The sequence below is a fragment of the Canis aureus genome, chromosome 9, assembly GCF_053574225.1.
Source record: "Canis aureus isolate CA01 chromosome 9, VMU_Caureus_v.1.0, whole genome shotgun sequence".
Classification (NCBI taxonomy): Eukaryota; Metazoa; Chordata; class Mammalia; order Carnivora; family Canidae; genus Canis; species Canis aureus.
Window position 1 is genome coordinate 74,098,482 of NC_135619.1, and position 20,130 is coordinate 74,118,611.

The 20,130-nt window shown below is 41.3% G+C and overlaps 1 protein-coding gene across 4 annotated transcripts in view; it reads left to right on the forward strand.

The window, feature by feature from the left end:
• Positions 1 to 20,130, forward strand: part of TRAF3 (TNF receptor associated factor 3) — a 116,981-nt gene that overhangs the window by 42,647 nt on the left and 54,204 nt on the right. For 2 of the 4 annotated variants that reach the window (XM_077910680.1, XM_077910683.1), the window contains one exon: positions 18,394 to 18,518. The exons of 1 other annotated variant lie outside the window; for it this stretch is intronic. The gene's annotated coding sequence lies outside the window, so the exon portion shown is untranslated. Of the gene's footprint in view, positions 1 to 12,443; positions 12,567 to 18,393; positions 18,519 to 20,130 lie in introns of those variants that run through there. One more of the 4 variants, XM_077910681.1, reaches the window with a different exon arrangement.

A 20,130-nucleotide genomic window follows, 5' to 3' on the forward strand; every position in this document is an offset into this window, starting at 1 on the left:
GATCTGTCCCACTCCCACGAGTGAAACTCGGGGGGGGGGGGGGGGGCGGGGCAGCCCTGGTGGCGCAGCAGTTTAGCGCCCCCTGCAGCCCAGGGTTTGATCCTGGGGATCCTGGATCGAGTCCCACATCGGGCTCCCTGCGTGGAGCCTGCTTCTCCCTCTGCCTGTGCCTCTGCCCCCCACCCCTCTCTCTCTCTCTGTGTCTCTATGAATAAATAAAATCTTAAAGAAAAAAAAAAAAGAAACTCCAGGGGGGCATCATCTTTTCCAGGCCTTGTTAGTGGCCATCACTTTTGCTGGGTGCCTAGAAAAACAGTATATTGGGTAGTTAGGTATGGACTGAGAGCCTGAGTACTGGGGTTTGAATCCTGGTTCTCCCCCATGCCCCAGTCTCCTCAGCTGTCAGATAGGGAAGATGCTGGTGGTGGTCTCACAGAGAGACAGGTCCTGCATGTGTAGCAGTGGCAGCTGCCTATGGCAAGCCGTCTTGAGACCACCAGCTGCCACGGTGATGCATGGCAGCTACCCAAGTGCCTGCTTCAGTGGGGATCCTTCCATAGCATGTGGTGACTGCTAGGGATGATGGGAACCCAGAGGAAGGGTCCTTGCTGCTACCTAGGGGAGAAGATTCGGAGCCTGAGGTGTGAAGGGTGGGGGTTAGGTAAACAGAGGGAAGGCAAAGCAGAGGATTCTCATCAGAGGAAATAGCATGTTTGCAGGGATACAACATTTCATTTCTATTACCAGAATGAAGGGTGACCAGTAGGTTCTTTAATCTGTGTGTTCCTTCACCTGATCCTTTACCAAGCACTGTTCGGTGCCAGGCTGGGCATTCAACTTAGGGTATAACAAAACCTGTCTGAGCAAGGTTAGTATTCCTCATCAGGAGGTAGTCACCAGAATCTCTAGAAGACAGCTCTTACTTACTGAGGGGCTCTGTGGTGCGAGAGCATAGTATAGAGCTGCCCTGCAAGGCTCAGATTCTGTTACCTCTCAGCTGTCAGTCAGTCCGTGCCTGCCCAGGGCTGCTGTGAGGGTTTGAGGGTTCCAGAACACAGCCTTGCTGAGGATGCACTAGTGCATGGTGAAGAACGTGTGTGTACCATTTTGAGGATGCTTTCCCTTCATGTCTCCATTTTCTTAGCAGAGTGAACATCCTTTAGCTCCTGTTAAATATACCTTCCTCATAGAACTTGTCCTGGATCCCCAGACTAACTCCAGGTCTGCCCCTTTGTATGCTGGCCCCCTCTGTCATGCAAGTCCTCATGCTTAGAGTGACTTGTTCTCCGTTGGTCTTGTCCACTGGAGTGCCTGGAACCATCAGGATGGTGAGTTCTGCTTTATTCATGCCATTTCACACACAGCATGTGGTTGGTTAATGCTCACTAAATATATTGAATGAATGGATGCAAAGTAAAGGTCACTTAGTAATCATGCTACTATTTTAAGTCTTTTTCTGAATTTGGGTTGTATGGTTAATGGTTTAGTATTTCAAGGGTTATGATCATGTAATGGTTTTTACTATACTGCGAAGGTAGCTGGGTGTTCAAGGTGATTGCTGCCCACGGAGGAACTAGAAGTTCTTACTGTACTTGCATTTTCTGGAATGAAAGTCATGGTTCATTCTCAGTAGCTTTTCAGTAGGGGCTTTGAGGCTTGTGTGAAGCGGCAGATGTGCAGGATCCTCACAGAGAGTACTTGAGCATTAAAGATGGTGTGTCATCATGCACATCTCATTAATTTTAGCATTCTTACCCAGCACAATAAATCGTCAAAACCATTCTCCAGTAGAAACCACAAACCAATCAGCCTTTGGAAATCTAGAAATGCCACCCCCCGCTGAGGTGTTTGCAACATTTTTTTAAAGACCCTTATAAAATCTTTGTGATTCAAAAGGCAGCTTTCTGTGCCAGGGGAGTCTCTCTCCAGCGCTCTTGCTTCTGAGGTTTGTAGCTTTCAGAAAGACTGCAATGCAGCGGTCACCAAAGTCTCTGTTAATATGGAAACAACTGGTGGTGAGGTCTTTTGCTCCCTTTCTTAGCTGATGACTGTGGCCTGCAGTCTGAAGAAGGAGGTCATGAAGACAGAGCTCCCCTGGGCTTAGCTGTTTTGGGATAAGAGCAGAAGTGATTTTTTGTGAACGTCGCAGCTAGTGCAGGCATGTCCTGCAGCAGCTGTGTGAAGTTACTGATGCAGTGGGTTTCCTGGGATGTGAGATTCAAGATGCCTTTGCAGGTTGTGCACTGTAATTCTGTTCTCTTCTCTGTGTTCAGATGGAGGATGATGAGAAGGTAAGGACTTTAGAAATCATGTATAATATGTATTTTAAACGTTTATGAATATCCCTAGTGAAAATGAAGAATTATGATTGAGTAGATTTCTTTTGAACCAAAGAAATAAAACTTTGATTTCTTATTAAAGGACAGGGTGAATGTTTGAACAGTCTTCTTATTTAGTGTTGACAAATGCCATTTAAATAAATTATTAAAGATGTTCTTTAAAGAGATCTGCTTGTTCTTTGACTTACTGAACATGATTGAGTTCCAGAGATGTAGACACGGATAGAATGGATTTGCTTCTTTAACTTAAGCAATGACACTGTCATTAATCTGGCATGGAACATTTTATTTCACAAAATCTCAACCATATGGCCGTGGATGAGGAAATCTAATTTCCTTAGTTCTTATTTGCCTTCAGATGAGCATTTTCAGATGTGCAGAGCTCTGTGCTTATCCTGGGGTGAGTTGGATACTACCTCCAGCTGCTCCTCTTTGTTTATCTAAGAGGGAGACTGAGAGTCAGAACTGAGGTTTATTTATTTGTCTATGAAGTAGTGGCCCCCAAACTGTATTAAATGCATTATGGGTGGTAATTTATATGTCCAATGCCAAGAAATATACTGTCAGGGTTACCATGGCAACTGCATGCATTCTGAAAAGCTTATGAATGGGTACTGAACCTTCTGGCATTTTAAGTGAGATGTTCCAGCTGAGAGCCTGCATTCATGATTAGTGTAAATAAATTCAGCTTTCTGTGTGTATCACATCCCTTTTTTTCCGTTTACCAGTTATCTATTCAGCTCAGTTCTTCCTCTGCTAACATCTGCCATGGTCTCTTGGTTCCTGGCAACAGACTATTGTTAAGAGATGGTTTTCAACTTGAGGCTGGAGAGTGAGCCTGTGTGTGCGGGTGTCCCAACACCTCAGTCTGTGGGTGGTGTAGAATGGGCTGGCAGGTCTGTGCCTCCTGAGGGCTGGAAATCCTCGACAACCTCAAGGCATAGCTGCAACCCCGTATGCTGGTGTGGTTCTGGCAGAGCTTCTATCTGTCTGGAGAGCTTCTTTCCAGTAACACAACCCAGGGCTCTAAAAGAGCCTGACTTCTAGGGAGGCAGCCCTGCCTAATTTGTTTCTAGGATATGATGATGGTTGGTTTTGGAGAGGCAGGCCCGGGTTAGAAAGACCCGTGTTCAAAATGCCAAAATCCTGAAACTAATATATGAAGGCCTGTTATCTTCATTACCAAAGGATTGCTTGTTATTGGTTAGAAATGTATGTAGCATAGTTTCTTTGAAAACTAGTTCCCCTTGTGCCTTGAAACTCTATTGGTACCTCGATTACATGGGCCTAGAATATTGATTGTTAATATTTTGAAAAAGGCACCTGTACAGCTTGCCTAGGAAGTCCGAGGATGGTGGTGGCTGCTGAGGCAGTAGCTCCCAGGAGGCGGCTGTGCAGGCTCCAGGAAGACATTCACACTTGTGTGGAGCCCATGCTCTGTATTGAGGATCTTTTTTTTTTTTAAAGATTTTATTTATTTATTCACGAGAGAGAGAGATAGCGAGAGAGAGGGAGGGAGAGAGGCAGAGACACAGGCAGAGGGAGAAGCAGGCTCCCTGCAAGGAGCCTGATGTGGGGCTTGATCCCAGGACTCCAGGATCGCACCTCCAGGCTGAAGGCAGGTGCTAAACCTCCAAGCCACCCAGGCGTTCCTATTAAGGATCATTTAGATCACACAGCTTAGATGTTAAGCATGAGGGTAAAGTCAGACTCCCATCAGTGGGCATTTTGGAGTAGCTCATCTACGGACCTTTGTTGAGAATCCTCATCTCATTCAGTCTCTTTATTTTACAGATGAGGAGACTGAGGCCCAAAGAAACTGTGCCGCTTGGTTAAGGTTCCACCACAGGTCAGAACCAGATCTAGAGTTAGAAACCTGGCTTCTAGTTTTCTGTTTTCCTAAGGATCACTTTCCTGACAGAAGAATTTTGTTTTTTGCTTTTCTTTTTATAAAAAATAAATTAAAAAGGCCTACATAATAACAGGAATAGAACTCTCTAATTTATAAAAGTTCCTATTTTCTCATTCTTCTTTCTTTATCTCATTTATTGAACTTCTACTCAGTGTGCTGGAGACTTGAGGGGCACGTCTTCTGCCCCTCAGGCCTCATGCTGTGATGAGAGTGTGTGACCTATGCACCAGAGCGCTCAGCCTGCGCGGCTCTGCAGCTGCATTCCGCCAGTCTGTGGTAGCCTGCAGAGAGGCTAGATGCCCAGGGGTCTCTGGGGGGAGCTGAATCATCATCACCTGTTACCTCAAGGTCACAGCACTGTGTTGACCAGGGCAAAACGACACAGTAATATTAGGTGCAGCTCATATGTTACACCTTACTTACTACAAATAATAAGAGGTTGAGCTTGTAAGGCTACTTCTACTCAGCTTACCAGGCAGCTAGGGCATTCTCCCAGGACCTGGCACCTATAGGCACCCCACCCCCACCCCGCCCCTGCCCCTGACACTGAGCTCTGTGCAGGTAGGAGGCACATTTCTCACTGTTGGATCTCAGGCTCAGTACATAACAGAAACCTGTTAAGAAACCCATTAAGTGTCTGGATAACTTTGGAGCCCATGAAAACTTATAGGGCTATTGCAAATTTGGGGGTGGTGGTCAAAGATGACAGAGAAGGAATAAAGCTCAGTGCAGGTCAAGCAGCATTTGGATCCTGTTGCTCAATAGGCACATGGTAAAATACAGGACAGTTTGTGATAGTGAGAACATGATTGAAAATACAGTCTTTAGAAGTTTCCTTTTAGTGATGTATAAAGAGCCCAGGACAAGTGTGTTGTTATCCTCCGGTGAGAGAGAATTAAGTAATCTTTCTCTTGAAAGAGCTACATCAAAGGAGTCTTAGATGTAACCTTTCAGGAGGAGAAAGATTGCTGCTTTCAGATCTCAGGGGGTTACTAATTTTCTTGATATGAGGAATCCTGTAACCCAGATGCCCTGCCTAACAGTCTGCCTTCATCAGGTCTCTAAAGAAAGTGCCCTAGCAAACAGCCTGGTGTTGTGTTCCCCAGGCAGTTGAGATGGGTAGAACCCAGGGGGATGACGACACGCTCCTTGAATGCACACCACCATGTGAGTCCACGTGCAGGAATACGTACTCAGTTATGGTAAGTGAATCAGGCACTGGTATTAGAAGCCTGTGAAACACAAAAAATGAATTCAGCAGTGTAATTAAAATTGTTCTTTTGACTTAGAAGAATCAAAATTTCTTTTAATTGAAGGAGAACAGTATCTTGACTTGTCAAAAAAGTACATTCAATTAAAAATGACAGATTTTTAAACTTAGAGAAGCCCTGTATGTGTTACAAAATGGCATTTCACAGGCAGATTTATTAATTAGGATTATTTTGCAAGGGTCTTCAGACCCTCAGGTTGGAGTAAGCACCCCTTTTATGTGCAGACTGTGCTCAGCCATAAGACATCTGTGTAATTGGGTGACTTGTATTTTCTGAGTCACTCCCCTGTTCCACTGCAACTGTCTCTATAGTAGCAGGTAGAGTTGAAACAATCTGCAGAGAAAGGGTCAGGATAGAGCTCAGGTTGGCCATCTCTTATGTGTTTTAGACTATTGAAGAGCCAAACTGAAATGTTAAAACCTCCAGACAGATTGCTGTTCTGTTCCTCCTCTTCGCCCAGGGCTCCAGAGGCAGTGTAAGGCCTAGTGGATACCTCCTGGCCAGCTCCTCTTCCTCCAGCCCCAGCCTGGAGTCCTATTGTTGTCTGGGGGCCGGGGTAGGACTTTTTCTCAGCTTAGAGCCTTAACTCCCAACCTGCAGTTCCTAGCATATTGTTTCCCTTTTTATTCTGCGTGGGGTTTTGAAAATGTCTAATAGTGCTGGATGGTTTTATCATTCATCATTATGAGTGGTATTGTTTATTACAATTTGCAACCACAAATCTGGTAAAACAAATTCATTTCCTACATTCAGACTGTGCTCATCTAAAAATTCTGTTTATAACATTAAGTCAGAAGAAGGCTTCTATTATAAGTTGTTGAGAAGCAACTCTGTACCCCTTTTAATAAAGCTATTTTTGAAATGTAATTTAATGCCTGCAAGTAAATTGCTTGGAGGTTTAGTTCCTTGCTTGCAAAAGAAGTGTGAAAAGGAAAGTATTTTTTAAATACATTTTCTGAGCTCTGGCCAGCAACCCATTCATTCATTTAATATTTATCAATTTACCATATGATTATTCTTATGTATATATATGTATACATATGTATATGTATTTTATATATATACTTATATCCTTGTATTTTATATATATTAGTGGATATGTGTGTATATATGCTTATGTGTGTACTAATATTAATATCAAGCAGAAGTACAGCAAAAAGATTGGTATCCTCGAATTATAAGGCAATTTTTTTTCCTGTGTAACCTATAAAACGAGATACTGAATTAATAGTACTGAGCCACTTCTTAAACACTGATTTTTCTTTTTGTATTTATCTATGTTTATATTTTTTAAATCTGAGAATTACAGAAATAGTTAATTTCTACTGATCCTTCAGATTATGGCTTAAATGTCCTCTCCCCAAGGAGGGCTTCCATGTACCCACTTAAATGGTTGTCACTGGCGTGTTCACCCTGTGCTTCCTTGGCAGTTTTCATGTCACATGCATGCACACACACAGTTACGTGTGCTGTGTCCTGTTCCCTGGAGATGATGTTCAGGACCCCTGTCTTTCTTGTCCTCTCCTGCCTGTGCTGTGCTGGCCATTCTGGGCGCTGGAGTGCGTATTCCCTCTGAGGTGGCTGGGATGCTCTGTGTCCTTTGCAGGACTGTCTTGGAAGTTTTCAAAGTGTTTTCTTGATTCAACCAAGAGATCTTTTTTCTATTTATTTTTTTTTATTTTTTTTAAATTTATTTATGATAGTCACAGAGAGAGAGAGAGAGAGGCAGAGACACAGGCAGAGAGAGAAGCAGGCTCCATGTACCGAGAGCCCGACGTGGGATTCGATCCCAGGTCTCCAGGATCGCGCCCTGGGCCAAAGGCAGGCGCCAAACCGCTGCGCCACCCAGGGATCCCGAGATCTTTTTTCTATTACCAGCTTAATATCTTTTCAAATTATTGAATACTTGGATTTTTCCCTCCACCAAGGAGATGGAAACAACTGAGAGTAGATGACTGTTTACATCCTCAACGGTGCTTTCCTCTTTTGCTCTCCATGTTCTTTTCCTTGTAAATGAACAAATACATTGTGAGGGTAGCAGAGTTGAGTTTGTTTGTTTGTTTGTTTATTTATTTATTTATTTATTTATTTTTGTTTTGGTAGCAGAGTTTAATGCATCCTTTGAATTCAAGTATAGAGATTTTTGAGGAGGGCAGCCCCGGTGGCGCAGCGGTTTAGTGCTGCCTGCAGCCTGGGGTGTGATCCTGGAGACCCAGGATTGAGTCCCGTATTGGGCTTCCTGCAGGGAGCCTGCTTCTCCTCCCTCTGCCTCTGTCTCTGCCTCTCTCTTCGCTCTCTCTGAATGAATAAATAAATAAATCTTAAAAAAAAAAGAAAAAGATTTTTGAGGAGAATGATGTAGTTTTGAGAAACTAGTTAAACTAATTCCAGTGGGGGAAAAAAATCTGATCCCAGTGCTTTTGATATTTTAATTTATAGGAAATGCTCTTTTTGTTTTCCTAAGGACAGTGCCTGACTAGGGAAAGGTGTTGTCATTCAAAATTATTTATTGGGCACTTGTGAGAGTGGACATGTGGATCTGGCATCAGACAAACTGGTCCCAGCCATTGGACCATTTGAGACGGTGCCAGGGGCTGTGTGCAAGGCGTGGCATGGCATGGTGCAGTGAGGTCACAGCATGGCCAGGTGTTCCCTGACCTTGGGGCACTTCTCCCTACTGAGTCAGTCCTGGGATCTTTCAGCAGTGCTGATCTAACCTACAAATTTAGATTTATTTTCATTTTATTCCAGTAGAAAATTAATGAGGCCTTCTTTTGTGTAAAAAGTGTTGACAGTAGAATATTTTATGTTCAAAATATTGATTAATTTTGGGGGGCACCTAAGAGATTTGATGTTGCATAATAAATGTCTATTTAAATTCACTGAGTAAATTGCAGTGAATTGTAACTATATTAAGCAAAAGTGAACATTGCAGAATAGGTTTATTTGAAAGACTGATTAGATAAAAATTTCTTGTAACCTGAATGATGTCACACTTTTGTACAGCCTTAAGTTAAAACAGTGTGATCAGTTGGATGTCATGTAGGAAACTTTGTACTGTGGGTACAGTAATTTTAGCAAAGGGGGTCACATTTGATTAGGAAGTTGATTTATTCTAGCATGAGAATATTAGATTCAAAAAGATCCTAGAAATATTACACTAGACATCTCAAGTTTTCAACATGACTCTATCTGTAAAAATATATGTGACATTTCATATTCTGGACTAAAGTAAGTATGTAGTGGTAATGGATATTCGACCATGATTTCATGTGGGCAAGACATCAGAGAAACCTATCATAGTGCCAAAAACAAAACTAAACTCACCACTGCATTACAGCTCCAAAACACGATTTTTTTTTACACAAGAGTAATTTTAACTATTATTCAGTAGCATGCGATAGTCATTCACTTTTTTTTTTTTTTTGGCATTCACTCTTAACTAGATCTTTTCCTCCTTATTCAGATCCATTTGGACAATGCTTTCCAAGAGTAAGCTAAATAATTCTAGTCAGTTCTCACATTTAAAGTACCTAGAAACCAAGCCAAATAATTAGTTAAACGATGCAGGAAATTTATTTTAGCCTTCACAATATCTCAGTATCTTCCTTGATCTGGTTGTGAATGTCCTATGTTAGTCTTAAGAGGGTAAATAAACTCCACGGATGTCAATGCTGAAATTCAAAACAATGAAAAAACACACCTGGTTTTAAAAAGTGACAAATGGGGACCCCTGGGTGGCTCAGCGATTGAGTGTCTGCCTTTGACTCAGGTCGTGATCCTGGGGTTGGGGATCTCTGCATGGAGTCTGCTTCTCCCTCTGCCTGTGTCTCTGCCTCTCTGTGTGTCTCTCATGAATAAATAAATAAAAGCTTTAAAAAAAAAGTGACAAATGTATTAGTTAAACATTATTGATGTTTTGGGAGTTTTGAGGCATGTATTTTGCAGGATTTGAGTTTATAGTTGTCTGACCTGTCGAGAATAGCAGTCAAGTCATCATGGAGGGAGCTCTGGTCTTTGAGACCAGGCTTTCAGTCCTGCTGACTCTGACTTTGGGCAAGTTGCTGAGTGTCATTATCTTGGTTTCTCAATAGTCCAAGGAGGTCTTTGGAGCATTGGATAACCTTTTAAAGATAATTTGAGAGGTGCAAATGGCAAATCCAGTTTTACAGCATAAATCTTTTTTGATTCTTACGATATCATGAGTCAGTGAGTATGCCTTTGTTGATACAGTCTCTATCTGATAATAGACAGATGTTAGAAATGTGACTCAAGAGGCAGACTACTCTGTCATTTGGTAATGTGTAATGTTGGGAAATTGCTGAATCTTTCTGTTCCAGTTACCTCATCTCTGTAATGGGGGGGGGGGATATTTATAGAGTTGTGAGGAATAAATGAGTAATTACAGGAATAATGTAATAACTACTAATACGTGTTGAATATTTACTGTGTGGTAGATGCTTTCTAAGTGCTGAGGGTGCAAACCTAAAAAAACCACATTAAAAAAAGATTTTATTTATTTGAGAGAGTGAGAGAGCACAAGTAGGAGCAGAGGGAGAGGGAGAAGCAGGCTCCCTGCTGACCAGAGAGCTCGATGTGGGGCATGAACCCAGGATCCTGGGATCGGGTTGTGAGCCAGAGGTAGACACTTAACTGACAAAGCCATCCAGGCGCCCCCCAAAAAGCACATTTTTTACTTCAGAAAGCTCACAGGTGAGAGAGAGAGAGAGAGAGAGAGAGAGAGAGAAGGAAGTTAAGTATAATCTACCCAGTGTAGGCTTGTGTTATGGTGGGTGTCCTTATAGTATAGATCAGGGCTTGAGGAAGGTCATGTCCACTGGGAGGGAAAAGGTCTCAGAAAAATGTTTGGAGGCATATAACCTTGTAAAAAGCAGGTACCGGTCAAGTGTGCCTGACACCTTGCTAGGTGCTGGGGGTCAAGGGAGGCTATAGATAAAATTAGGCAGCATAATCTCTGCCCTAAAGTTTCATGACAAGCTGTGAGTTGAATGTAAATGGTAGATGTTAAGATACTTGAACAGAGTCTTGAGATGAAGTGTCTGGCAGGACATAAAGGAAGTGAGAGGGAAGGAGCTAAGGCACAGGAGAAAGGGGCTGGTGGAGCACGTGTACAAGCCTGCCTCTGGGATGCAGAGACAGGGTCTTGGCAGGGAGGGCAGGCCTTCAGTGCCAGGTTGCGTGGGGCGGGCAGGCCGACTCATACATAAGGCCAGGTCAGAAGGAGCAGATAGAAAAGGGAATTTGAGGGTGGGGGTGGCTTCATGAACTCGAACAGTGTCTGATTATTAAATTAACTAGTTTCATGAGTTTTGACTATTCATAAAAATTACAATTCGAATTTCATAGTCTTTGTTTCTCCACTAAATGTAATACCTTGACATTTTTAATTAAGGGAAAAGCTTTATTTGGTCATTACATTTGAAAATATTCTCCTGTACTTGTGCTTTTAGAAAATGAAGTAAACACAGAATATGTAGAAGTTGGCTTTTGTTGGCAGGTTTTTATTCTTGCAACCATGAGAATCCTTTTGCTTGTGCTTGCCTAGTGCTTTCCTGCTGCATTTACTAGAGAGGAGTACCAGCAGGGTGGTAATCCTGCAGAATCTGGAATGATAGTTTGTTGCTTGATTTATTTTTAATTGAAATGATGTGTTGAGAACCTTGGCACCTTACTTTCATCAGTTAGTAAATTGACTTGGTAGCAGTTGCTGATGGCTGTTTTTGATATACTCCATAATATAAATATATCACCTGGACAATGTATAATTACAGTATTATTTTACAGTTATAGTATCTTTGTGTGCATGTATTTAGTCATTATACGAAAGTTTTTATTTATTTTATTTTATTTTATTTTTTTAAAGATTTTATTTATTTATTCATAGACACAGAGAGAGAGGCAGAGACAGAGGCAGAGGGAGAGGGAGAGGGTGAAGCAGGCTCCATGCAGGAAGCCTGATGTGGCGCTTGATCCCCGGTCTCCAGGATCACACCCCAGGCTGCAGGCGGCGCCAAACTGCTGCGCCACCAGGGCTGCCCGAAAGTTTTTATTTTTTAACTAATTTATTAAAAACATTTTTTAAAATTTTAAGTAGGCTACACACTCAACATGGGGCTTGAACTCATAACCCTGAGATGAAGAGCCATTTGCTCTACCAACTGAGCTAGCCAGGTGCCCCAATTATAGGAAAATTTTTATATTCTTGTAACAGTTTGCTGCCTACAAGGTGGGTATGTGTGGGAATATGTACACATTAGACTTTAGTTGCAAATAGAAGGAATTTGAACATAATGTTTCATATTGAAGCATTTTCTGTTTTAAGAGATCTCTGAGAAAGAAAACATTTAATTTTCCAGTTCTGATAAACTCTTCTAGTTATAATATATTAGTGTGATGTATTTAATAAGAAACTTACTCCTGGGGGCATCTGGGTGGCTCAGGGGTGAGCGTCTGCCTTCTGCTCAAGTCGAGATCCAGGGGTCCTGGGATCAAGTCCCACATTGGGCTCCCCTCAGGGAGCCTACTTCTCCATCTACCTATGTCCCTGCTTCTTTCTCTGTGTCTCTCATGAATAAATAAATCTTTTTTTTTAAAAAAAGAAAGAAAGTTACTCCTGAATTTTGCATTTCTGCCATGATGGAATAATGGGGACCAGGAGCAGGTGAGGCAAGAGAGGTACTTGCCTCACGTGCAGAATTGCAGGGGGCACCAGAAAGCTCAATAATTGAGATTAATAAATATGGTAAGGGCATCTGTCTGGCATAGTCGGTAGAGGATGTGACTCTTGATCTCAGCGTTGTAAGTTTGAGCCCCATGTTGGGTATAGCGATTACTTTAAATATTAAAAAATCTTTTTACTTATTTAAAGATTTATTTTAGTGAGGAGTGGGGCAGAGGGAAAGAGAATTCTCAAGCAGATGCCCTGCTGAGCACGGACCCCAGAATGGGCTCGATCTCATGACCCTGAGATCATGATCTGAACTGAAATCAGAAGTCCGATGTCCAACCAACTGAGCCACCCAGGTACCCCCCCAAATAAACATTTTATTTTATTTTATTTTTTTTTAATTTATTTATGATAGGCACACAGTGAGAGAGAGAGAGAGAGAGAGAGAGGCATAGACACAGGCAGAGGGAGAAGCAGGCTCCATGCACCGGGAGCCCGACGTGGGATTTGATCCCGGGTCTCCAGGATCGTGCCCTGGGCCAAAGGCAGGCGCCAAACCGCTGTGCCACCCAGGGATCCCCCAAATAAACATTTTAATACAGTGCTTTTAAAAAATCAAATTTGATGCAAAGATCCATAATGAAAAAAAAAAAGATTTTAAACACATATAGGATCAGAATTAGTGATTTTTCCTTTTGCCTCAATTTTAAATTTTAATATTTTTGCTTCTCATGGATTTTTTCATTAATTTTGATTTTTATCGCTATTACGGAGTTTTTTGGCACTCCCTTAAAATTTGTACCCGAGGCCAGTGCCTCACTCACCTCAACCTAGTCCCAAACCAGACTCCCAATTTAAACAACATGAAAGCCAGATAAAATATATGAAACAACTGTTTTAGACATTGGTCAACAGACAGGTTAGGACTGTGTTCCCTGAAATAAAAGAAATGAGACCTGCAACCATTCCAGCTTATCCTCTAGAGCAAGGCCCAAGAAATTTTTCTGTAAAGGGCCAGATAGTAAATATCTCAGGCTTTTCAGACCATATGGTCTCTGTCACAACTACATACTAAACTCTGTGTCTGCTTTCCTACCAAGTATGTAAATAAATTGGTGTGTATTCCAATAAAACTTTATAAGAACTAGTAGTAGGTTAGATGTGGCCCCCATGCTGTAGTTTTCACAAACTTGTCTTAGAGACAAGTCTCTTGTCTCTTGTCCTAGAGACAGTTTCCACACTGCAGGCAGGGGCAGGGAACTGAGCCCACTGGTCTTACTGAAGTGGCAAACACTCAGTGTTTGGGAGGACTAAGTGGCTAGAATGGGGGGCATGCAAAGTATAGGAGGGGAAGGGAGCTACTTGGAGGACTCCAGAAAGCTGCAGAAAGACTCCCTTGAGGCTTTGGCTGAGTACTGACCAGCAAATACATGAAGAGAAACACTTCAAAGCAAGGAAAAGAACCACCAGAAAGGAGTAGACTGAACAATTTGTGGACATCACACAAGATTGAGATAGTGTGTATTCCCATCATATTACCACTCTAGAGTAATATCAGTTAGATCCTTTTAAAACTTCTTCTTAAATCTTTGTTAGGGAGGGTTCAGAGTAGCTTTTTCCATTTAGGGCATCAGATAGACTCCCCTCACCTCAGTAGTGGGGCTGGATTAGTTCTAGACCAGAAAGACTGCTGCAGACCTGCCCTCGCTTGTTCCAAGTAACAGTTCCCAGAACAAAGTCCCACCTGTATGTATGTATGTTTTTATTTGTTAATGTGTGTTTTTTTTAAAGATTTTATTTATTTATTCATGAGAGACAGAGAGAGAGAAAGAGACAGAGACACAAGCAGAGGGAGAAGCAGGCTCCATGCAGGGAGCCCGACACGGGACTCGATCCCAGGTCTCCAGAATCAGGCCCTGGGCCAAAGGCAGGCGCTAAACCGCTCAGCCACCTAGGGATTCCCCCTGTTAATGTGTTTTTAAAGATTTATGTGTTTATTTGTGAGAGAGTGCACGTGCATGTGCATAAGCAAGAGGAGGGGCAGAGGCAGAAGGAGAGAGAGGATCTCAAGCAGAGTCTCCACTGAGCACAGAACCTGACGCAGGGCTCAATCCCAGGACCCTGAGATCATGACCTGAGCCAAAATCAAGAGTTGGCTGCTTAACTCCCTGAGCCACCCAGGCTCCCCAAGTCCCAACTGTATTTAAAAGGAAGTAATAAAACCCAGCTCCCAACAGCATAAAAAAATTTTCGTGTCCAGCATCTTATAAAAATTACCAGGCATGCAACAAAGCAAGAAAATATGACTTTAACCAGGAGAAAAAATCAACCAATAGAAACAAATCCAAAAATAATAGATAAAGACATTAAAATCACTGAAAAGCAAGTTGTACATACTCAAGGATGTAGAGAAGAATGAGCATAATTAGCAAAAGATACCAAAAAACCTGAAAACTTCTGGATGAAAAATAGAATACCTGAAACGAAAAATGCAATAGAGAGATTAACATCAGGTTGGTACTACAGAAGAATTGGTCAATGAATGTCAAGACATGGCACTAGAAATGATGCAAAATCTAGCAAAAGAATAGGGAAGACTGAAGAGAATAGCAGAGCATTTAGGGACCTGTGAGACAAAATCAGCTGTTCTCAGATACGTGTAACTAGAGTTCCAGGAGAGGAGGGAATACAGTTTGCATTTGAAGAAATAATGGCTGAAAAAAAAAATCCAAATTTGATGAAAACTACAAAGCAGAGCGCTCAAAAACCTCAAATAGGATAAACAAAGAAAGCCATACCAATATTGTACATAATCCCATTGCTGAGAAAACAGTGGTAAAGAGGGGGGGGAAAGCAACAAGAAGAAAAGACATTACACAGGAACAGACAGAAATGGCAGCTGACATCTGGTCCGAGCTTGTGCTAGCCAGAAGACAACACAGTGACATGTTTAAAGCACTGAAAGAAAAACCTGTTAGTTCAGAATTCTGTACCTAGAGAAGATATCTTTCAGAAATAAAAGTGAAATCATAATTTCTAGGCCAAGAAAAGCTGACAGAATTTATTGCCAGTAGAACTGCAGTACATGAAATCTTTAAAGGAAGTTCAGGTAGAAGGAAATACACCAGATGAAAATTTTTAGAGAGGAATGAACCATAAATGGTTGATAAATATTGTCACTTTGAGTTGCTTTTTAAAAAATGGTTGTTTAAAGCAAAAAATAACAAAATTTTGTAGGCCTCCTAATACTTGTAGAGGTAAATGAATGAAAACAGCACAAAGGATGAAGGGGGACTGGGATCATGGTACCACTATACTTAAAGTGGCATAACAGTATTTGAAGGCTAACAGTGATAAGTTAGAGATGATTATCCTACCCAGAAAAATCTGTCATCAGTGAGAAAAGAGGAAACATTAATGCCAATATCAGGTTTGTGAGAGAGGGTACCATTACAGATCCTACAGGCATTGAAAGGGTAGTAAGGGTAAAATTGTGAGTAATTTTATGCCAATAAATTTGACAAATAAATGAAAACATTCTTTGAAAAACAGAAACCACCAAAGCTCACTCAAGAAGAAATATATAAACTATCATCACTCTATATTTATTAAAGAAATTGAATTGGTAATGAAAATCCTCACTTCAAAGAAAACTCGAGACCCAAATGACTTCGCTGGTAAATTGTATTAAATGCTTAGAGAAGAAGGAATTCTAATCTGACAAAAACTTCTCTAGAAAATAGAAGAGGAGGGAATGTTTCCCACCTCCTTCTGTGAGGCCATCACTGCCCTGAAAGCAAGACCAGACAAAAACATTACAATACAGGAAAACCACCAAGCACATTTATCATACACACATGTCTTTCGTACATATTAGGTCCATATGGAAACATATAAAAAAGATATTGCTTAATGATCAAGTGAACTTTATCTCAGGAATGAAAAATTGGTTTAACACTGGAAAATCAATCCGTATAATCCACCATCATAATAGATCAAACACGGAAAAATGAGAAACATGGAGATGGAACGGAAAGCACAAAGGGACACAGAGGAAATAGTGATATCCATCACAGGTATGATTGGGTTCTGGAAGGAGAGGAGAAGGACAGTGCAGAAGCAGTGTTTGAAGGGATAATGGCCGAGAAGTTTCCAGAAAGTTGAAAGAAGCCAAACCTCAGTGTTAGGATGTTCAACAAATGACTGACACGATATCCTAAATAAAAAGAAATCCACACCCAAACACCTGGCTGTGAAGCATGTGATTACCTGCAAAGGAACAGCAGGCAGCTTCTCAGCACCAGCATTGAGAGCCACACAGCACTTGGAATAATGCCTTCAGTACATGAAAGGAAACGATTCTCTCTCTAACCAAAATAAATGAATATTCTATAAAATGTTAATGGTGACAAAAATATGTGCACATGCGTAAACACACAATGTTAGGACTTAAGTTGGAAATATGATGAATGGAGTTAATATTTTAAAGTCCTTAAAAAAATAAAGTCCTTGCTGTCTGAGAGAGGGTAAAGATATAGTGGCCTTTGAGAAGAACCTGCACATTATAATTTCTAAAGTAATCACTAAAAGAACAGGGGTGCCAGGGTGGCTCAGTTGATTAAGCATCCAACTCTTGATCTCAGCTCTAGTATTAATCTGAGAGTCCTGAGATCAGGCGTTGTGTTGGGCTCCACACTGGACATGAAGCCTACTTTATTTTATTTTATTTTATTTTTTTTTAATTTATTTTTTATTGGTGTTCAATTATGAAGCCTACTTTAAAAAAAAAAGAATTCCATTGTGGCAATTGTCAAATGCAAAATTCTTAGAAATGTAAGAAATGTAAACGTAAAAAAAATTTTTTTAATAGAAAGCAAGTGAGCATGGGGGAGGGGCAGAGGGGAGAATGACTCTTGAGCAGGCTCCACACCCAGCACAGAGCCTGAAGTAGGGCTGGATCTTACAATCATAACCTGAGCCAAAATCAAGAGTCAGGTGCTTAATGGACTGGTGCTCATATTCAAATAATTCTAAAACTCTATGTAACAGGGATACCTGGGTCGCTCAGTGGTTGAGCGTCTGCCTTTGGCTCAGCACGTGATCCCTGTGTCCTGGGATCAAGTCCTGCATCAGGCTCCTCACGGGGAGTCTGCTTCTGTCTCTGTCTCTCTCTATGTGTCTCTCATGAATAAATAAATAAAATCTTTTTTTTTAAATTCTACCTAACAAAGAATTTTTAGGATACCAGTACATAGCCATTCAGTTAGCAAGAATTAAAAAGCCTGACAAGTCTTGTTGAGGAATTTGAGCACTGTAAACTTCTGGTAGGAGTATAAATTATTAACATCTTTGGGAAATAGTTTGGCTTTATGTAGCAAAGATGAACATACACTTACCCAGTAATGTAGAAGTCACATTTCTATGTCTGCACACCAGAGAAATACATGCTCACATGTTCAAGATAGCTGCACCAGTGAGATCTGTGTCTTTGCTCCAAAGTAGAAACCATCCAGGGGACAGGGGACTGGATAAGTAAATTATGGTATATTTACACAGTGGAATACTACACAGCAATGAAAATAAATGGCAGGTACAGCAACAGAGGTGGAGTGAAAAAAAAGTAAGACAAAAGAATACATAGAATATAATTTCTATAAATCTGTTTATATAAAATTAAATTTGGCAAAAGTAAGCTGTATCAGACCTGCATGCCTAGATGACCCATCTAAAGAAGAGTAAAGGAGTGATAACCGTAAAGATTTGGGTAGTTACTGCTCACAAGGGGAAGTAGGGGTGTGGGGTCAGAGAGAGGCACCCAGCCCTTTTGGGGTTTCAACAGTGTTCTGTTCCTTGGCCTAGATGGTAGTTGGACTAGTGTTTGTGTACCGAACATACGTGTTTCCTGTGCTTTTTTTGATGTGTGCAATACTTCATGATAATAGTTATTATAAAAAAATAGTTATTATAAAATAAAAATAGTCTGAAGATACTGAGACTTTGTAATTTGTGTCCAACTCAAAAAATGGAAAATCCAAAGTACATGTTTATAGAGAGTGGTTAAAGTGTTTTCTTTAACTTCTTTCTTGACCATTTTTTTTTAATTTACGTTTTTTGAAATTCTGTTTTTAAAATCTGTAAAAATGTTCCCAGTGTGAGTTGACCAAGTATTATTCTTACTCCCAGGTAAGAGACTCCACTACATTCTTTGAAGAAGGATAAGATTGACACTGCTTCGCTTCTTTCTTTACCGAAGTCTCTTCCTCCCAGACCGAGCTTTGGGTATCTTCCTTACAGCATATGACACACGGGTACGTCACTGGAAAATTTTAATTTGTATAGATTTCTCTTTGCAGCTGGAACTTGTTTGCTTTTTGTAAAAATAAAGTGATTAAAACACATCCTGAACTTACTCATTTTTGGCTTTAGCAGTTTCACTCTGAGACAGATGTATTTGAGTATCTTCTGCACACATGGCACCATGTTTTGGTGTGTGTCTAGCCTTATTTTTATTTCTCATTTCTTTAAACCAGCATTACTTTTTGAGAATAATTGACATTATCCCTGATGGCCCGGTAATAATGAATGTGTTTGAAACCCAGGGCAGGGGTAGGGGTTTTTGCCTCATAGACTTGCCCTCTGAAAAACCCAAGACCCACTCTTTCCTGCAGGACACCCACTGCAGTGAAGGTGCCAGTGGCTGAGGCTGGAGGCCTACTCAACTCAGGATTGCATCTTTTGGTACTTGAACTGTTTGCTCCATAGCCATTGTTCTCTAGAAGTTTGAAAGGAAACTATATTTTAGTCTCTAATTTGTGATTGAGTGGCACTCTACTTGAAATTAACTCTAATATGTTAGAACAGTAAAATGAATATAAAATGAGTTTGAAGTATTTGCATTCAAAGTGAGATTTAATATGTAGCTATTTTTTAATAAATTCATAAGTATCAAGAAAACTGCAGTTTAAAAGATCGTTTGTAATCATAGGACCACTTAGTTTTTCCCAGCCATCTGAGTTTTTAGTTTGTATGGAGCAGGGTTCAAACAATCCCAGCGAGCGGATGCGTCCCTTCAGTCTGTCCCATCACTTGACAGCCCCTCCCTGTCCCCTTTCTTCTGTGTGTTTTCTTGGTTGCTTGCTTGTCGTCAGAGGTTTCCCTCTGTTGACTTTTGCCCTTTCCACAGAGCGTGTTCTTCTGGCCTCTGCATCTCCTGTGACTGGGTGGGCAGATGCAGTGGCTTGACCACATCCCTGCGTGGCCTTTGAGCACAGGCTCTGCAGAGGCAGTGATGGGTGTCCTCAGCAGGACTCCTGTGTCTCAGGGACTTGGGGCCAGTGCTGCCTGGGGCCTGGCCTGTGTCATTGGAGGTCATGAAATGATGGTGCCACACTCTTTGCCATTGACTTTTGCCTTGGGTAGTTGATACTTCGATAGAAACTCTCCTTCCTTAGGTTTTGATTACACTAAGGAACAGTTCAAATAGGAAAGGGAGGATAAATGCCTGGTTCTTTCTTTTTACCAGTTCACAAACTAATGAGTTGGTTTTACAACCACTTCCAAAGTGACTGTTGACTTGGGAACTTAGACTATGTGGTGTGTTTGGATCCCTTAGTTATGATTCTTACAGATGCTCACCTTGAGCCACCGTGGCCAGTTGAGCCTGAGTGGGCTCCTTTGTCCTCTGACCTGCATTCCTCGTTCCCTTGCTTTGTGGTGTGAGATGATGTTCTAGATTTCCTTCTAGACTTCTTTGCCCCAGACCTCGCATTGTCTCTTTGTCTGAGCAGCTCTCATTCCTTTTTGTATAAAATGGTATCTTGAGACCACAGTCTGGGTGCTGAGGATAGTCACAGCTGCAAGGCTGGTTATTGTTTGCAGGCCTTTTGGATAGATTGCCAGACAAATACACTTTTTAAATGA